The sequence below is a fragment of the Eriocheir sinensis genome, chromosome 27 (genome assembly GCF_024679095.1).
Source record: "Eriocheir sinensis breed Jianghai 21 chromosome 27, ASM2467909v1, whole genome shotgun sequence".
NCBI lineage: Eukaryota > Metazoa > Arthropoda > Malacostraca > Decapoda > Varunidae > Eriocheir > Eriocheir sinensis.
In genome coordinates, this window is record NC_066535.1 from 14989565 (window position 1) to 15004228 (window position 14664).

The 14664-nt window shown below is 44.5% G+C and overlaps 1 protein-coding gene across 7 annotated transcripts in view; it reads right to left on the reverse strand.

Annotated features, from left to right (window-relative positions):
• Positions 1–14664, reverse strand: part of LOC127004184 (cyclic AMP-dependent transcription factor ATF-1-like) — a 70608-nt gene that overhangs the window by 44237 nt on the left and 11707 nt on the right. Inside the window, exon 1 of one of the 7 annotated variants that reach the window (XM_050871674.1) lies at positions 13560–13771. The exons of 3 other annotated variants lie outside the window; for them this stretch is intronic. The gene's annotated coding sequence lies outside the window, so the exon portion shown is untranslated. Of the gene's footprint in view, positions 1–12987; positions 13486–13559; positions 13772–14664 lie in introns of those variants that run through there. 3 more of the 7 variants (XM_050871671.1, XM_050871673.1, XM_050871675.1) reach the window with 3 other exon arrangements.

Here is a 14664-nt window from a genome sequence, read left to right on the forward strand (position 1 = left end):
AAAATAGAGACTAATGTAAGAAAAAAAGTAGATAAGGAGGTTTTTCGAGAGAGAGAGAGAGAGAGAGAGAGAGAGAGAGAGAGAGAGAGAGAGAGAGAGAGAGAGCAGCTCGTCATTATAGGGCCTTCACGATCAGGACAAAATTAGTAAGTAACACAGGCTTTTGATCCTTCCCCGCAGACTGCACGCCCTGGAGGAGGAGGAGGAGGAGGAGGAGGAGGAGGAGGAGGAGGCGGAGGCAGAGGAAGAGATGTTATAAAAGGAGGGGGGAGCAAAACAAGGACAAGACGCAACACACACACACACACACACACACACAAAAAAAAAAAAAAAAAAAAAAGAGGAAGAAGGTGCATCCGTAAACATGCTCATAACGAAAATAAGGAGAAAAATAATGAAGAAACAAAAGAGCAAGATCAGGAGGAGGAGGAGGAGGAGGATTCAGAAGAACAGGAAACTGAACACGAACAAAAAGGCCCCAACATTCCTTGCCCCTGACACATGACACGGATGGAAGCAACTATCGTCGTACAGGAATTAAAAAAAAAATAAAAAAAAAAAAAGATATACCCACTCCACTAAAAGGACAAGTTAAACGTTGGCGAGAGCGCAGCGAGGAGGAGGAGGAGGACAAAGAGGAGGAAGAATTATACCCCCAATTATCAGGGTAAGCATGGCAAGCGTAAGAGAGAAGCGGTGTAAGTGAAAAGGAGAATGTGATACAGAATGGCGATACAGAACAGGGGTGAGGAGGAGGAAGGGAGAAGAGGAGGGGAGGGGGAGGAGGAGGGGCGTGGTGGAGGAGAGGGAGGGAGGTGAGGTGAGGAGGGACGAAGACCGGGAGTAATATTAGTTGGTGATAAGATACGAAGGTGGTGTTGGTAGTAGTAGTAGTAGTAGTAGTAGTAGTAGTAGTAGTAGTTGTGACGGTGGTGGTGGAGGAGGAAAACATATCAAACAGACTACAGTGGAGAGAGAGAGAGAGAGAGAGAGAGAGAGAGAGAGAGAGAGAGAGAGAGAGAGAGAGAGAGAGAGAGAGAGAGAGAGAGAGAGAGAGAGAGAGAGAGAGAGAGAGAGAGAGAGAGAGAGAGAGAGAGAGAGAGAGAGAGAGAGAGAGAGAGAGAGAGAGAGAGAGAGAGAGAGAGAGAGAATCACAAGTAACATATCCACATACACACAACATTGCTGATAAGATAAAAAAAAAAGGTCGCTTACTAATCAGGTAACTACACAGATAAACAAGCCTGATTAAGTTCTGTTCACTTTGACTCCGCAGATAAGCCCCTCCCCCTTCCCTCACCACTGGCCAATCCATAAGTAAGCCACGCCCCTTCTCCAACTGAAGCCGAATGTGATTGGCGGATACTGGAAAGGGTGGAATTTTATTGGTATTTGCGAGACTGGCGTGGGAGGGTCTTATTTTGAACGCTAATTCGAACAGAGTGGATGTGATGAAGTGGAGGAAGTAATAGACAGAAAATAATGTGACGCTGCAATGTTTACGACAATTAAATATCACTGAGGAAAGGAACCATGCGAGAGATTGTGAAAAAAGGTCTTATGGGAGAAATGGCGGGTGGAAATGGTAGTAGTTCCAATGGTAGCTGTGGTTTGATATGGGAATTGGGTAGTATTGATCTGCGAAGGGGGAGGGGCTGTATAAGGTTCCTCGGAAATACTTAGAACTTTGGCACAACTGAGGCAGAATTCTAAAACGTTTCAATTTCCTAGAGCCGTCTAATTCTCAGTACAGTTGTTATCCACGAGGAAACAATTAGGGTCAGCTCTTGTGTGAATAATTAATAGTGTGATTCATCAAAGTAAGACAAAAGTTAAAGTGGAAAGGACGTGGCATGTGGGCGTCAAGATTGTGTTTGGCGGCGGCGCGTCATCAGTATGCATGGGATAAGATAAAAGAACCTCTCGAGCGCATGTAAAAGTCCGTATTCTCAGAGGCTTTCGCAACACACAACAAAGATTTCTAAGGGTCAGAAAGGAGATTATTCGAGTGCTTATGCGTGTTTTTCATTCATGGTACAAATATTTCCAAAGGCCACAAAGATTAGTTGAGTTCTCATGAGTGGTTTTTTTTTCACATTCATGGTACAAATATATACTAAGGCCAGAAAGGATATTAGAACACCACTGATGAAAATAAAATAAATAAAACCGGTTCATGAATTCATTGAAGGTCAAATCCAATGTGGAAACCAGCAAAAAAATATATGCTTATGCAGATAAACAAAGACAACAACAATAATAATAATGATAAAAATGAAAATAATTATAATAATGTTACGGAAAAAGAAAGAAAAATAGAATCCAGGAAAATAATAAAGGAAGAGAACGATTAAGGCGGTGCGTGAGAGAGGACGAGAGGAAAAAAAAAACCGGTGCCTCACGTTTTTCGTAGAACACCCACACCCACGCTTACCCACGCCCACACCCACACCTAGAATCGATATTACCAACTCTATTTAAAAAGACAAAGGAATTATAAAAAAAATCGTAAATGATGATTATGGTGATAGTGTTAATGTAGAAGGTAACATCCAATCACACACACTTGAAAATAAAAGAAAAATAAGAACAAAACGAGTACCCACCCCCTTACAACCGGTTTTATTCATTTTATTTTCATCAGTGGTGTTTGAGTTTGTACTGAAGTTAGATGAAGTTAATAGTCACGTCAGAATAGAGTTGTCGGGGGTTATGGGAAAAGATGAGGCGTTAGGTGTGGTTGTGTCATTCTAGACCCGAGTGTGGTGATATTTTTGATTTCTTAAGGGTCATTTTTGAGTATGTGCCAAAGTTAGATGAGGTTCGAGTAAGGTAGCTTAGGTTGGGACAGACTTTGCAGGGGTTGAGAGGTCAGTTTAGAATCACACACCCATTAGGCATTGAAGAGGTCATCATCAGGTGGAGACATATATAGCTACTGACCAATCACGAACTAGAATACAAGAGGAAGGAAAAAAACAAACCATCTTGAGACCCACCCACCAACACACCCGCAGCCTCCACCAACACGTTAGCTCATTACGACGAAGAGAGGATCATCTTTAGGACGGAAGGCGAGGTATTAAGGGGGAAAGGAGATAGCGGTGAGGAAGAGAAGATAGAAAGTAAGGCAAGATGAAAAGGAGGGAAAGGTTATGAGAGAAGAGAGAATGGGGAAAGATAGACGGCAGGGAGTAAGAGGAAGTGAAGGATATGGGGAGAGAGAGATGGTAAGGAAGACAGGAAGAAAGGAAAGAGGAAAAGAAGGGTCATGTTATAAATAGGGGAGGACGAGGAGGAAAGGAGAAAGGAGAAATGGGAAATGTAGAAGGCAGGGAAAGAGGAACTGATGGGGAAAGGCTAAGGAAGACAAGGAAGTAAGACAAAAAGGATAAAGAGGAGACGGAAGAGGAGTGAAAACAGGAGGCAATGCAAGAGGAAAGGGAGCTAACGGACGAAGTGGAAATAAGGAGCAGGACAAGAGGAAAAGGAGGAAATGGAAGGAGAGTGAAAACGGTGGAAATGTAAGTGGAGGGAAATGGTGGAAATGTAAGTGGAGGGAAGGAAACGTACGAATAATTTCCTCCACATTTCCTTTCTCCATATCCCATTTTCTTCCCCTTTATTTCAACCTTCTCTCCGTTTCCACTTAGGCCTATTCATCCCATTTCTGCGTTTTTCCTTGTTTCCTCCACTTCCTCTTACTCCACTTACTATCTCCCTTACCCTCCTTCTATTCCCTACAGATGTTGCGCCGACTAAACGAAACTTTCCAACTTTCTCTTCCCTATTCCTCATCTCCACTTTCTCTGCCCCTTTTTATTCAAAGTTATGCCTTTCCCCTTAAGTTTCCCCAATTTCCTCTTCCCCAACTTACTGACTTCCTTGGCCCCCCCACCTTCTCTCTCTCTCTTTCTCTCTCTCCTACAAGTTTCTTCCTCAATTCCTCCCTTCCTATCCTTTATCTTATCCCAGTTCTACGTTCTTTCTTCCGTTTCCTTCGTTTCCTCTTGCTTAACTTACTGTCTTCCTTGCACCCCCCCCCCCCTCAACACACAGTCTCTCTCTCTCTCTTCTCCCCGTTTCTTCATTTCCTGCCCCCCTGCCCCTCATTCTGTCCCATTTCTGCTTGCTCTCTCCCATTTCTTCTTGCCCTAGTTACTGTCATTGTTACCCTGCTTGTTCATTCTCTTCCCTTCATTCCTCATTTCCCCTTTTTCTCTACCTTTTAGCTATCCCTTTTCTGCCTTTTCTCCTTCTCGTCTCCCCTTATTTATTGCGGTTTCTTTTCCTTCCTAACCTTATCTCTCTCTTCTTCCACTTCCTCATTTCCTCTTTCCCTTCCCTTTAGCTTTCCCCCTTCTGCCTTCTCTCCTCCTCCTAGTCTTCCCCTGTTCATTACCGTTTCCTTTCCTTCCTCTTCCTCCAATTTTCCTTATCACTTCCTGATTCCACAACATACTTCCTCTTCCGCCATACTAATCTACTTCCTACTTTATCATTGACTACATAAAGGACGCCCCCCCCCCCTAAAAAAAATGACTGCCAAGTCAGCCCCCAGATGACGTCACGCCCCCCCCACCCCCACCCCCCCAGCCATTAGCCTTCCTTACACCCCCTCAAGGTCACCCACGACGCTCCCTGATCAATACCACCTTTATATATTCTTGTAGGAGCGCACGTCTACCCACGTCGACCCGATAGGAAGAAGCCGGTACCAAGCTAATGAGTAAAAAATGTGTGTATAGCTCATTGCCACGTTTGGAAATACCTGTAATAGGATAATGGAGTACCTGTGACAACCTGGTCGGGAGAGGGCAATATCAGAACCTAACCTAACCTAACCTAACTTTAGCTAATGAATAAAAAATGTGTGTATAGCTCATTGCCACGTTTGGAAATACCTGTAATAGGATAATGGAGTACCTGTGACAACCTGGTCGGGAGAGGGCAATATCAGAACCTAACCTAACCTAACCTAACTTTAGCTAATGAATAAAAAATGTGTATGCCTCATTATCACCTTTGGGAATGCGTGTAATAGTGTGAAAAACTGACCTAACCACAAGCTGATAGTGAGTGGCCAGTATCAGAACTTAACCTAATCTAATCTAACCAAACCTAACAACCTAATGAATAAAAAATGTAAATGTCTCAGTATCACCTTTGGATATGTCTGCAATAGTATATGGACTGACCTGACCTGACCAGACCTGTGGCAAACTGATAGAGAAGCCAATATCAGGACCTAACCTAACATAACATAAGCTAATGATTATAAATGTGCATACCTCATTATCATCTTTGGAAATACCTGTAATAGTGCAAAGGCTGACCTATCCACCTTTGTATTATCTATGTACGAGTGTTTATACCTTCAACAAACTGATCGGGAGAGATGATTCCATATTTCACAGGGGAGCGAACATACTCCGGAAAGCAATATCAGGCTGTCGAGTACGAGGGACACATTAACAGTTTTTATATTCTCAAGGTGAGTGGATATACCCGAGAAGGCAATATGGAGCTAACGAGAGAGATTAGAAAAACTATACCTATTTGATATTCCTGTAGGCAAGTATACTCCAGAAGGCAATATCAAGCTATCGAGTAAGAGGAACATATTAACTTTACATATTATCATTATTCATGTAGTCAAGAGTTTACCTGCTTACGCCACCCAGCTAATGAAAGTTAAATAAGGCGTTAACGTATAAAAAAAAAAAAATTAATATTACTACTTTTAAAAATCATTGCTGTAGTGTGTAATTAACCTTCCCCGGTGGCAATAAAAGTGTTAAGTAGCAAACCGGCAAAAAACCGCTCTTGAAAATACTAGATGTAACAGTATTAGCGAAGCAGAAACTACCGTAATATGCGAAAAAGTATATCCTCGCCCCTAAAAATAAGTGTTAAGTAGCAAACCGACAAAACCCTGCTCTTGAAAATACTAGATGTAACATAATTAACCAAGTGGAAACTACCAGAACCACCCGAAATTGACCTCTCTTTTGGCCACTCATTACTTTTGTCTATTGTGGGAAGAGAGACTAGCGGGCTTTTTCTTTTCTACACTCTTTTTGTTGCCCTTGATCTGTCTCCGTTGTAAAAAAAAAAAAAAAAAAAAAGTCATTCGTAAATCCTCGACCCTAAAAACGTGATGGATAAAACTATTTATAAACCTCTGAATCGTTACCACTTTTACCTTCCGCTTCATAACACCAAAAACGAAAAAAAAAAAAAAAAAAAAACACGGACATGAAAATAACAGATGATGAAAATAAAATTGTATAACCTCCGACCATATCAATTTAGTTCGCACGTATTAAAATTTAGTTTCATACATTTATTATTTTATTTGATCTGGTCTGGTCTCTGGCGTAGCTTTGTGTATCTATCTATTTATTATGTGTATTCTTTTTCAATTATCTAACGATGCGTGGTCTCCTGGGTATCATTGCGTGTAATCATTTATCTTTTAACATATTTACAATCTTTCTATTTCATCTACTCTCCTAACAGCCTTGCGTATCCTTGTATTTATTTGTTCATCATTTTACCAATAGTTTCGTTTAATCAACTCGAGACTGGAAAACCCCCTTGATGCACCTGAGCCTCGCCAGGAAGCAATAAACCCAACGTGGCCGAGAGGGCGAGGCGGGGGCGACGAGGGGGCGTGGGGAAGAGCGGAAGAAGGGCAGGGAAAGGGGGGAGAGGTTGGGGAACCGAAGAAGAGCAGGGAAAGGGAGGGGACATAAGGGAAGAAAGGCAAGGAAGGGAGGAGAAGGGGGGTAGATTACAAGGAAAGGTTAGATCGAGAAAGTAGATGGGGAGAGTCCTATGAAAGACAAAGTGGAGGATTAGGGACGAGGTAGAGGATGGGGAAGAGGAGGTAAAGGGGACATCTCTGGCAAAGGGGACGTGGAGGGAAGGGACTGAGGAAGGGGTTGGGGAAGAGGACCAGGACGAGAGGGAAAGGGAAGGAAAGGGGAAAGGGGAAAAAGTTTAATGGATAGGAGGGGAAGGGAGGATGGGGTAGATGGAGAAAAATAGCTGAAATGAGAATATTGGAGTAGGAATAGAGATGAGAGAGGATATGAGGTGGTAGGGGAGATGGAGGTAGGACTGTGAAGTAATGGATGCTGGAAGTAGGGAGACTTGAATGTGAGGAGGAGTTTGGAGGAGGACGATGCATGAACAAAGGCGACCAGGCTGATGAGTCTCCACGTGCAGATGAGGTAAACATCATCAAAGCAAAATCTAAACCAGCTCAGAAACCAGCAAGAACCGAGCGATAAAGGAGCGAGAAAATAACATGACGAACGGAATTAAACCTCAAACACGGAGGACGAAGACAACAAATAAAAATAAAAATAAAACACGAGGAAAATGTGACCGAGGACGAAAAATGATCAAAACCGAGAGATAAATAAATGAATAAATATCTAAACTTACAACGAGTGGAAAAAAGAAGCGAGACATGAAACATACAGACTGAATACGAATAGATAGCACACACACACACACACACACACACACACACACACACACTATCTATTCACCCACGGCAAACATCAGACTGAATAAAGGCCACACACACACACACACACACACACACCCTGTCAGAGTATATCTTCACCCAGACAAACAGCATAAAGGATGATGACGTCACTAGCCCTCCCACCGATGACGCAATACAGCCCCCTTCCCTTCCCCAATGACGTCATACACTACCCCGCCCCCCTTCCTTTCTTCCTCCTCCCACCGGAATAAATTACACCCCCGCCCCGCCCCCCTTAACCTCACACCACTCCCCCTTTCCTCATTTTTTTTATACTTAACCCCACTGTTCGTTATGACTCTCCTCTTCCTCTTCCTCTTCCCCTCTCTCCCTCTCTCCCATTCCCCACGGTATTGCCTCTACACGACTCACCACTACGTCATCATCATCACCATCACCAGCATCATAACTACTCTCAATCAGTTGTTGTTGTTGTTGTCGGTGGTGGTTGATTTTTTTTTTTTTTGAGACCTTCGTAACTGCCAACGATAACAACAACTAAAGCAAGAAAAGAACAACAACCTCAACCACTTGCAGTCTTCTTACACAATCACGAGACAGTGTGATGGTGAGTATGCTCCCCCGACACACACACACACACACACACACACACCGGGAGGGGGAACACGTTAAAGAGCGAAGAAACCGTACAAAGATGAAGGAGAACGGGAGGCAAATCGATAACTATTACTTTTTTTTTTCCTTTCCTCTTCCTCTTCACTACTTCCTTGTCATTCCCTCACGTTATGTTATTGCTGATGTTATTGTTGCCGTTGTTCGTCTTTAAGATCTTGCTCTCCCTCACCAATTCTTTACTTATTTTCTTCTTGACCTTCCCCATGGCGACAACTCTTCCTTCCTTCCTTCTTTCCTACACACACGCACGCTATGTTCTATCTTTTGACGTGTTTACCTTACCACCACCCCTCCTTTGTGTGTGTGTGTGTGTGTGTGTGTGTGTGTGTGTGTGTGTGTGCCCACTTCAACATGCCTGCACTACGCTAAAGGAAAAAAATTATACTTAAAATATTTCCTAAAGCTGAATGTCATATACCAATTTACTTAACAATAAAACTCAGATAAGTTTTAAAAAATACCTAAATCCCGAGACTTGGAATTCTTCTACTCAACACTGTACACACTATTTGCAGGAACAGCAGCAATGCATTTTATTTATCTATTTATTTATTGCCTTTGAATTGCCTCCTTTCCTTAAATAAATAAATAAACAAATAAACCATCTCTCGCCTTCCAAGTCCCAAGCATTAGTAACCACTGGACATGACTCACGCACTCATTATTTTTTTTCCTTCCTCTCCCAAGCCACCCACGATCCGTAAAGCTTCGTCCGTTTCCTTTTTCTCAAACTATGACTACGATAAATTAACATCCATTACGTCTTTTCCTAGTCCGTGCATCCTCTCCTCCGATACTCATGTTTTCGTCGTGGGCGGAGAAGCAAGCAGTGGAGGCAACCAGACAAAATGTATCTCTTAATTAACTGACTGAGAGGGGAAGGGGGCGGGGTTCTCTCTCTCTCTCTCTCTCTCTCTCTCTCTCTCTCTCTCTCTCTCGGTTTTCTTCCTTCGTCCAAGGTTCAGGAGGCTCAAGGCTGAAACTAACCGACACGGACGACCATAACAGACTGAGGCTAAGCAAAACTCAGCCTAATTACCTTCATTTACCTTTAACTTCCCTCCCTTACATCACCTTCCCTTACATACCTTCCTATCCTTCTCTACATTACCTTACCTAACCTCCCTTACAATGCCTTCCCTTCCTTTCCTTCTCAACATTACCTAACCTTTCCCTTACATTGCCTTACGTACCTCCCTTACATTACCTTCACCCTCCCTTCCCTCCCCTTCACTACCTTACCTTCCCTCCCTTCCGTGTCCATCCCCTTACCCACAACAATCAACCAGACGCACACTCCATCACAGAATGGGACAATATTCTCAAACATTTCTGGGCTTACACACATACACACATTTAAGAGCTTTTGTTGAGGCTGTGTTAGTATTTCCATGATTGGTTTTATAAGTCTAGTGATAGTTTGACGAAGCTTCTGCACCACGAATGTAAAAATACTCATGAAAATCCGACTAATCCCTTTCTTGACCTTTAGAAATCGCTGTTGTGAGAGCTAAAACCGTTCAAGAACAGGGGATCAGGACGACGATGTGATGATGCCTTTGATACGCGTGCATGGATAATGAAACGTAAGCTACAAGTATAAACAATAAGTAAACAAATGATAGGTAGAAAAAGTGTTCCATGGTGCGGACTGCGGACCGTGAGCGTGGAGGCCAAAAGCATAAACAAGGCTGATGACGTCATGGCCTACACACGCGGCGGTGACGTCATTCCCCCTCACCCATGCGACCACTACCGCCACCACCACCACCAGGTATATTTAAACACCCCCCTCAGTAGGTCGGTCGCCCTCTGCCTAATGCCAACGTACAAATATGCGATTCCCACCACCATCGGGTCCAGCCTCAGTCCGTCTTCTCAAACGTAGCGCCGCCTTAGTAATGTCGGTTTGATAAGGCTCTCGTAGTTGTAAGGTTTTAATTTTTTAGTTTAACAATGAAAAGGAAGGCGCCCACGATAGACTATTCTTTTCTGTGGCCTTTTAAAAATAGTCGTAGTGAGGACCAAGGCGTTTAAAGAATGTGGGCCAAGACAAGCCCACAAAAGGAGTCGCCACTGACTAACAAATAGCGCCTCATGGAATACTTCAATGAGGAAACTCGCACAAACTTGTACTGCGACTGTAACTGATCAACTGAGCCGCACGAGGTGAAAACAGTCGAGAAATTAATAATACACCCCAGTTAAGAAGCATCCAACTTTTCTGCCACTGAATCGCACAGAGAAAAGGTAAACTGAGAAAAAAGACACCTACTAGTTGATTACCTTAAGTGACATAACAAAATAATAATAATAATAATAATAATAATAATAATAATAATAATAATAATAACAACAGCAGCAGCGGTAGTACCATTAGTAGATGTAAAAGAAGACGAAAAGACGACAAAGATAAAATAAATAGTAGCAGTAGTAGAAGTAGTAGTAGTAACAGCAGCAGCAGTAGTTATTGTTGCTGTAGTTATTTTTGATGTGGTGGTTGTTGTGCTCGTTGTTGCTGTTGTTTTTGCCGCTGGTGATGTTTTAGTTGTAGTAGTAGTAGCAGTATTAGAAGTAGCGGCAACAGCATCCGTTGTATTAGTAGTGATAGTGGTGGTAGGTAAAATAATAACAATAATAAATAAATAAATAAACAAAATAAGTCAAACAAAACATTTATTTCCTTCAAGCCCGAGTCAGCCAAGGTGCCCCGCCCCCTTCCGTCCTCTCATCCCCGCGGGACATCCAGCATGACACAACCACCGCCACCTTATCACAATGGGACAAGTAAAAGGTGTGTGTGTGTGTGTGTGTGGAGAGAGCAGGAGCGACATGGCACTCCACTCCCCAACACCTCCCTCATCCAGCTGCTCAATCGACACTTGCTGCTCCACTCTTCGCGCGAGACATCATTGGGAGCTACAGCGGTGCCCATGAACCATCCCGACCCCTCCACGCGTGCACACCTGTCTCCTTGGCCTTGACCTAGCACACCCACGCTCGTAGGTTTCGTCTTGTGCTGCATTAAACTCGTACCGAATATCTCGTAAGTGTGGCCAGATGCGTCACTTTATAGAGAGGATATGTATGCCCTACATCCTGCTTATAAAGAGTGCCATGTCATTTAAATGTCACCCTCCTGTCATTTAAGTTGTCTCAAATGTGAATGGGAAATAAAAATAATAATACGAGACTAGATGTTATCGACTAAATCATGCTGGTCTGTGTATCAACCACTGTGGCGATGGTAGTGTTTATATATAAATAAGTTTGTTTCGTAATTCTTGGTTTAAAAAAAAAAGTCAACTTCGGAACTCCTACGTCATCCACTCAGTGACTTCCCATTCATTTTGGAACTTTTAATTCTCCGCTCTTACGAATATCTCGATAGTTTATTCAAAGCCCAAATTAGAATGTTTACAGACTTTGCTTTCGTCGTAACGTCTAGTAGAGAAAGGTGAACATTCTGTGTCAGGTGTTTTCGCCCTTACGGCCTCGTGTTATATGGATGGTTAACTAATGCGCCGACAACCTCGTTACAATCTGGGCTCCTCCGATAAGATGCATCCGGTGTGTTGCTCTCCACAGCCCCTCTGCTTCGGCTTCCCCCACCACCACCACCACAACAACACACTACCACGAACACAAGCAGGAAGCAGCCAAGCACTACTTCTCTCAGCCAACGAGCAAGAGAACACAAGCTCCTATACTCTCCCCTCGCTCACTACCTGTTCACGTGACCAGGCAAACTGTAATCAATCCATTGGGAATACCAGAGCGCCCCCCGCACCCTAAAGTCCCCCGCCAACATCGTGCCGCCTTAGCCTTGCCTGTCCTGAATAATTTAAGGTGGTCGCCCTCTTCTTGCTTGATTTTTTATGCAACGGTCGTCCAAGCAACGCCCATCTTGTCCTTTACTCGCCTACAAATGAGAATTCGAACCGAAAATTCACTAAACTAGACTATGTCAACACACCCAGAAAACAATGCGACCACAAAATTCGACACATGGCCACACGCGGGACGGCAGCAACACACGGCAAGGCTGTCAGGTGTGCCGCGGCAGCCGCCCACGTAGCAACGCAGGACAGCCCCGACCCGCCGCCCCAAGCACGGCCCCGACACAACACACACACAGCCGCCAGTCAGCCGCCCGCCACGCACCGCATCGCCCTGTGCACACCTTGATCAGCCACCTGCCTCATTGGAAAATAGTTAATAATACGAGAGCGAAGCGAAGTGTTAGCGACGTAATATCCAGGGTATCGGCAGGAAGCCCCTGAAGTGCCTGACGCCGCCCCTACAGGCCCTGCCGTGCCGCCCTGCATCCCGCCCCGCGCCCCTCGTGGTGGGCCACCCCGCGCAGCCCTCCTACATTCGGCACGTAATTAGCAGCGTCACCTCCAATAACTGTCATAACGTGAAAAATACATCTTGAATAAAGGCAACAGTTGATGCGCAACACCTGCGTAGTACACCTGCACACATTGATTACCCCCTCCACACCTCGCCGCTAACGTCTCTCCTCATTGACACCGGTGCTTCGCCTGACACCTACCGATCATCACTAATGGCGTAATTAACTCTCTCCGGTTATCTGATACAGCCCCTGCACCACGACAGTCACTCTCATCTCAACCCGCGGCTCAAGCTCCCTTTTCTCCGCGCCATGGGGTTCAGTTCTCATATGTGGCCATGTTTACCTCCCCAAAATCGTCTGAGGCCTACGGTGCAGTGCCGGGCGGCCGAATGGATGACAGGATGGCGGGAACTTGTTGATGGGGACCTACCTGGCCGTTACGTCGACAGTCGGGACGCTAACTCGAACTCCTACTGGAAGATGAGCAGCTACGTCAGGGTCCACGTCAGAGCCCCGTCACAGCGTCACACCGTCCCCCGCCACCGCCGCCCGCCCCTGTATTGCTCCGCGCCGGGGCTGCCACTGCTCTCCACGCTTCATGATATTTCATTTAATTTCGCCCCAAAGGTCACTGTCACTCACGGGCTGTCATCCACATTTGCGCGGATTTAAGTCTCTATTTATGCTCATCTCACTAATGGGATATGACTACGCATAATAAAGTTAATAAAGATATTTTTCACGGTTCATTCTTTGTTGTTCGCCTTGGTTACTGAACGGATGTTAAATAAATTATTCACTAATCTTCACGTGATATGAAGAGTTTCCATCTCCTTACCACACCGTGATAAAAGCAAAGTTTCCATTGGCTGATTCCGGATGAATTTCACTTTCCCATTGGTCAATATATCGAGTACTATTCCCTGGAAAGGTATGACGTAAGCTCAAAGGATCTCTGCCAAAAACATTCAGCGACTAAACACTTTGAAGCCGGGAACTTACGAGGCAGTTGCGCAGTGAGAATTTCGCCTTATCAGAAAGCCAGTCGATAAAAGGTTTCCGGACACTCCAGCATGTCGGCAGCACTACTTGAGGCGGCGCGCGGAGACCTGTGTACGGAGGCGCGGGGAGACCAACTACAGCGGGCGGCGGGACGGGAATTTCATCATCGCCCCGAAAGATGTTCGTTGGCGCCTCTCACACACATGACTTCCCTCCCCATGCTTTGCCTTAACTGTTAGGCTTAAATTCGTTTGCATATCAACAGAGGCTAAACAACAGCTGTCTGCGTAGGCTGAGGCGACTTCCTTCTCTATAAACTCCTATGACTTCAAGCTTTGCCTTTGCTGTTACGTTTCAATGTCAAATACGTTCGCAGAGTTAAAGAGCGGCCAATATAACTGAGTAGGCTGAGGTGAATTCCTTACTGAGAAAAAAAAATCACTTCACAAGCTCACCCATATAGAAAAACACAACAGAGACGTATAAACGCTCAACACCACACATGTATATCGTCTGAGACCATGAATGTGAGGTATGAGAGAGCCAAGCGTTACTAGTTAGGTGTGGTTATCTGTCCACTTTACTAGTTTCCTTCCCTTCGACCTTCAATTTTTTTTCCTCATGTTCCTCTATTATTATTTTTTTTTTTAACTAGTGAGGTAAAGCCAGGCAGCAGCAGACGACGTGTGGCCAGGTGGGGGTTGGCTGGCTAGGTGCTGCTCGTCCCCTTCTTCCTGGGAGCCACAGGTGTTCCTCGCGCCTGCACGCCCACCTGCTCGCCAAGACACAGGCATGCACAAGAAGCTGGCGGCCTATCCCTGAAAATATAGTGACACCCTCCCATAAAAACAAGCCTCTCATTTACTCCTTTGACTCCCCAAAATATTCATACTGGGCAACTCAAGGAATATTTCGCGCCCTTGAGTTGACTGGTGCCATCAATATTTTTTTCGTCTAATATTATCCTTGTCTCCTTGGCTAGTATGGCCATGTAGCATGTCTAAAGTCTTTGGAAGTGAGCGGTATCTATCGCAATTCATGAGTTAACTTTTCGTATTAATATGCTACTGGAAAATTATCATCTAATAGGTGTTACAAGACAGAG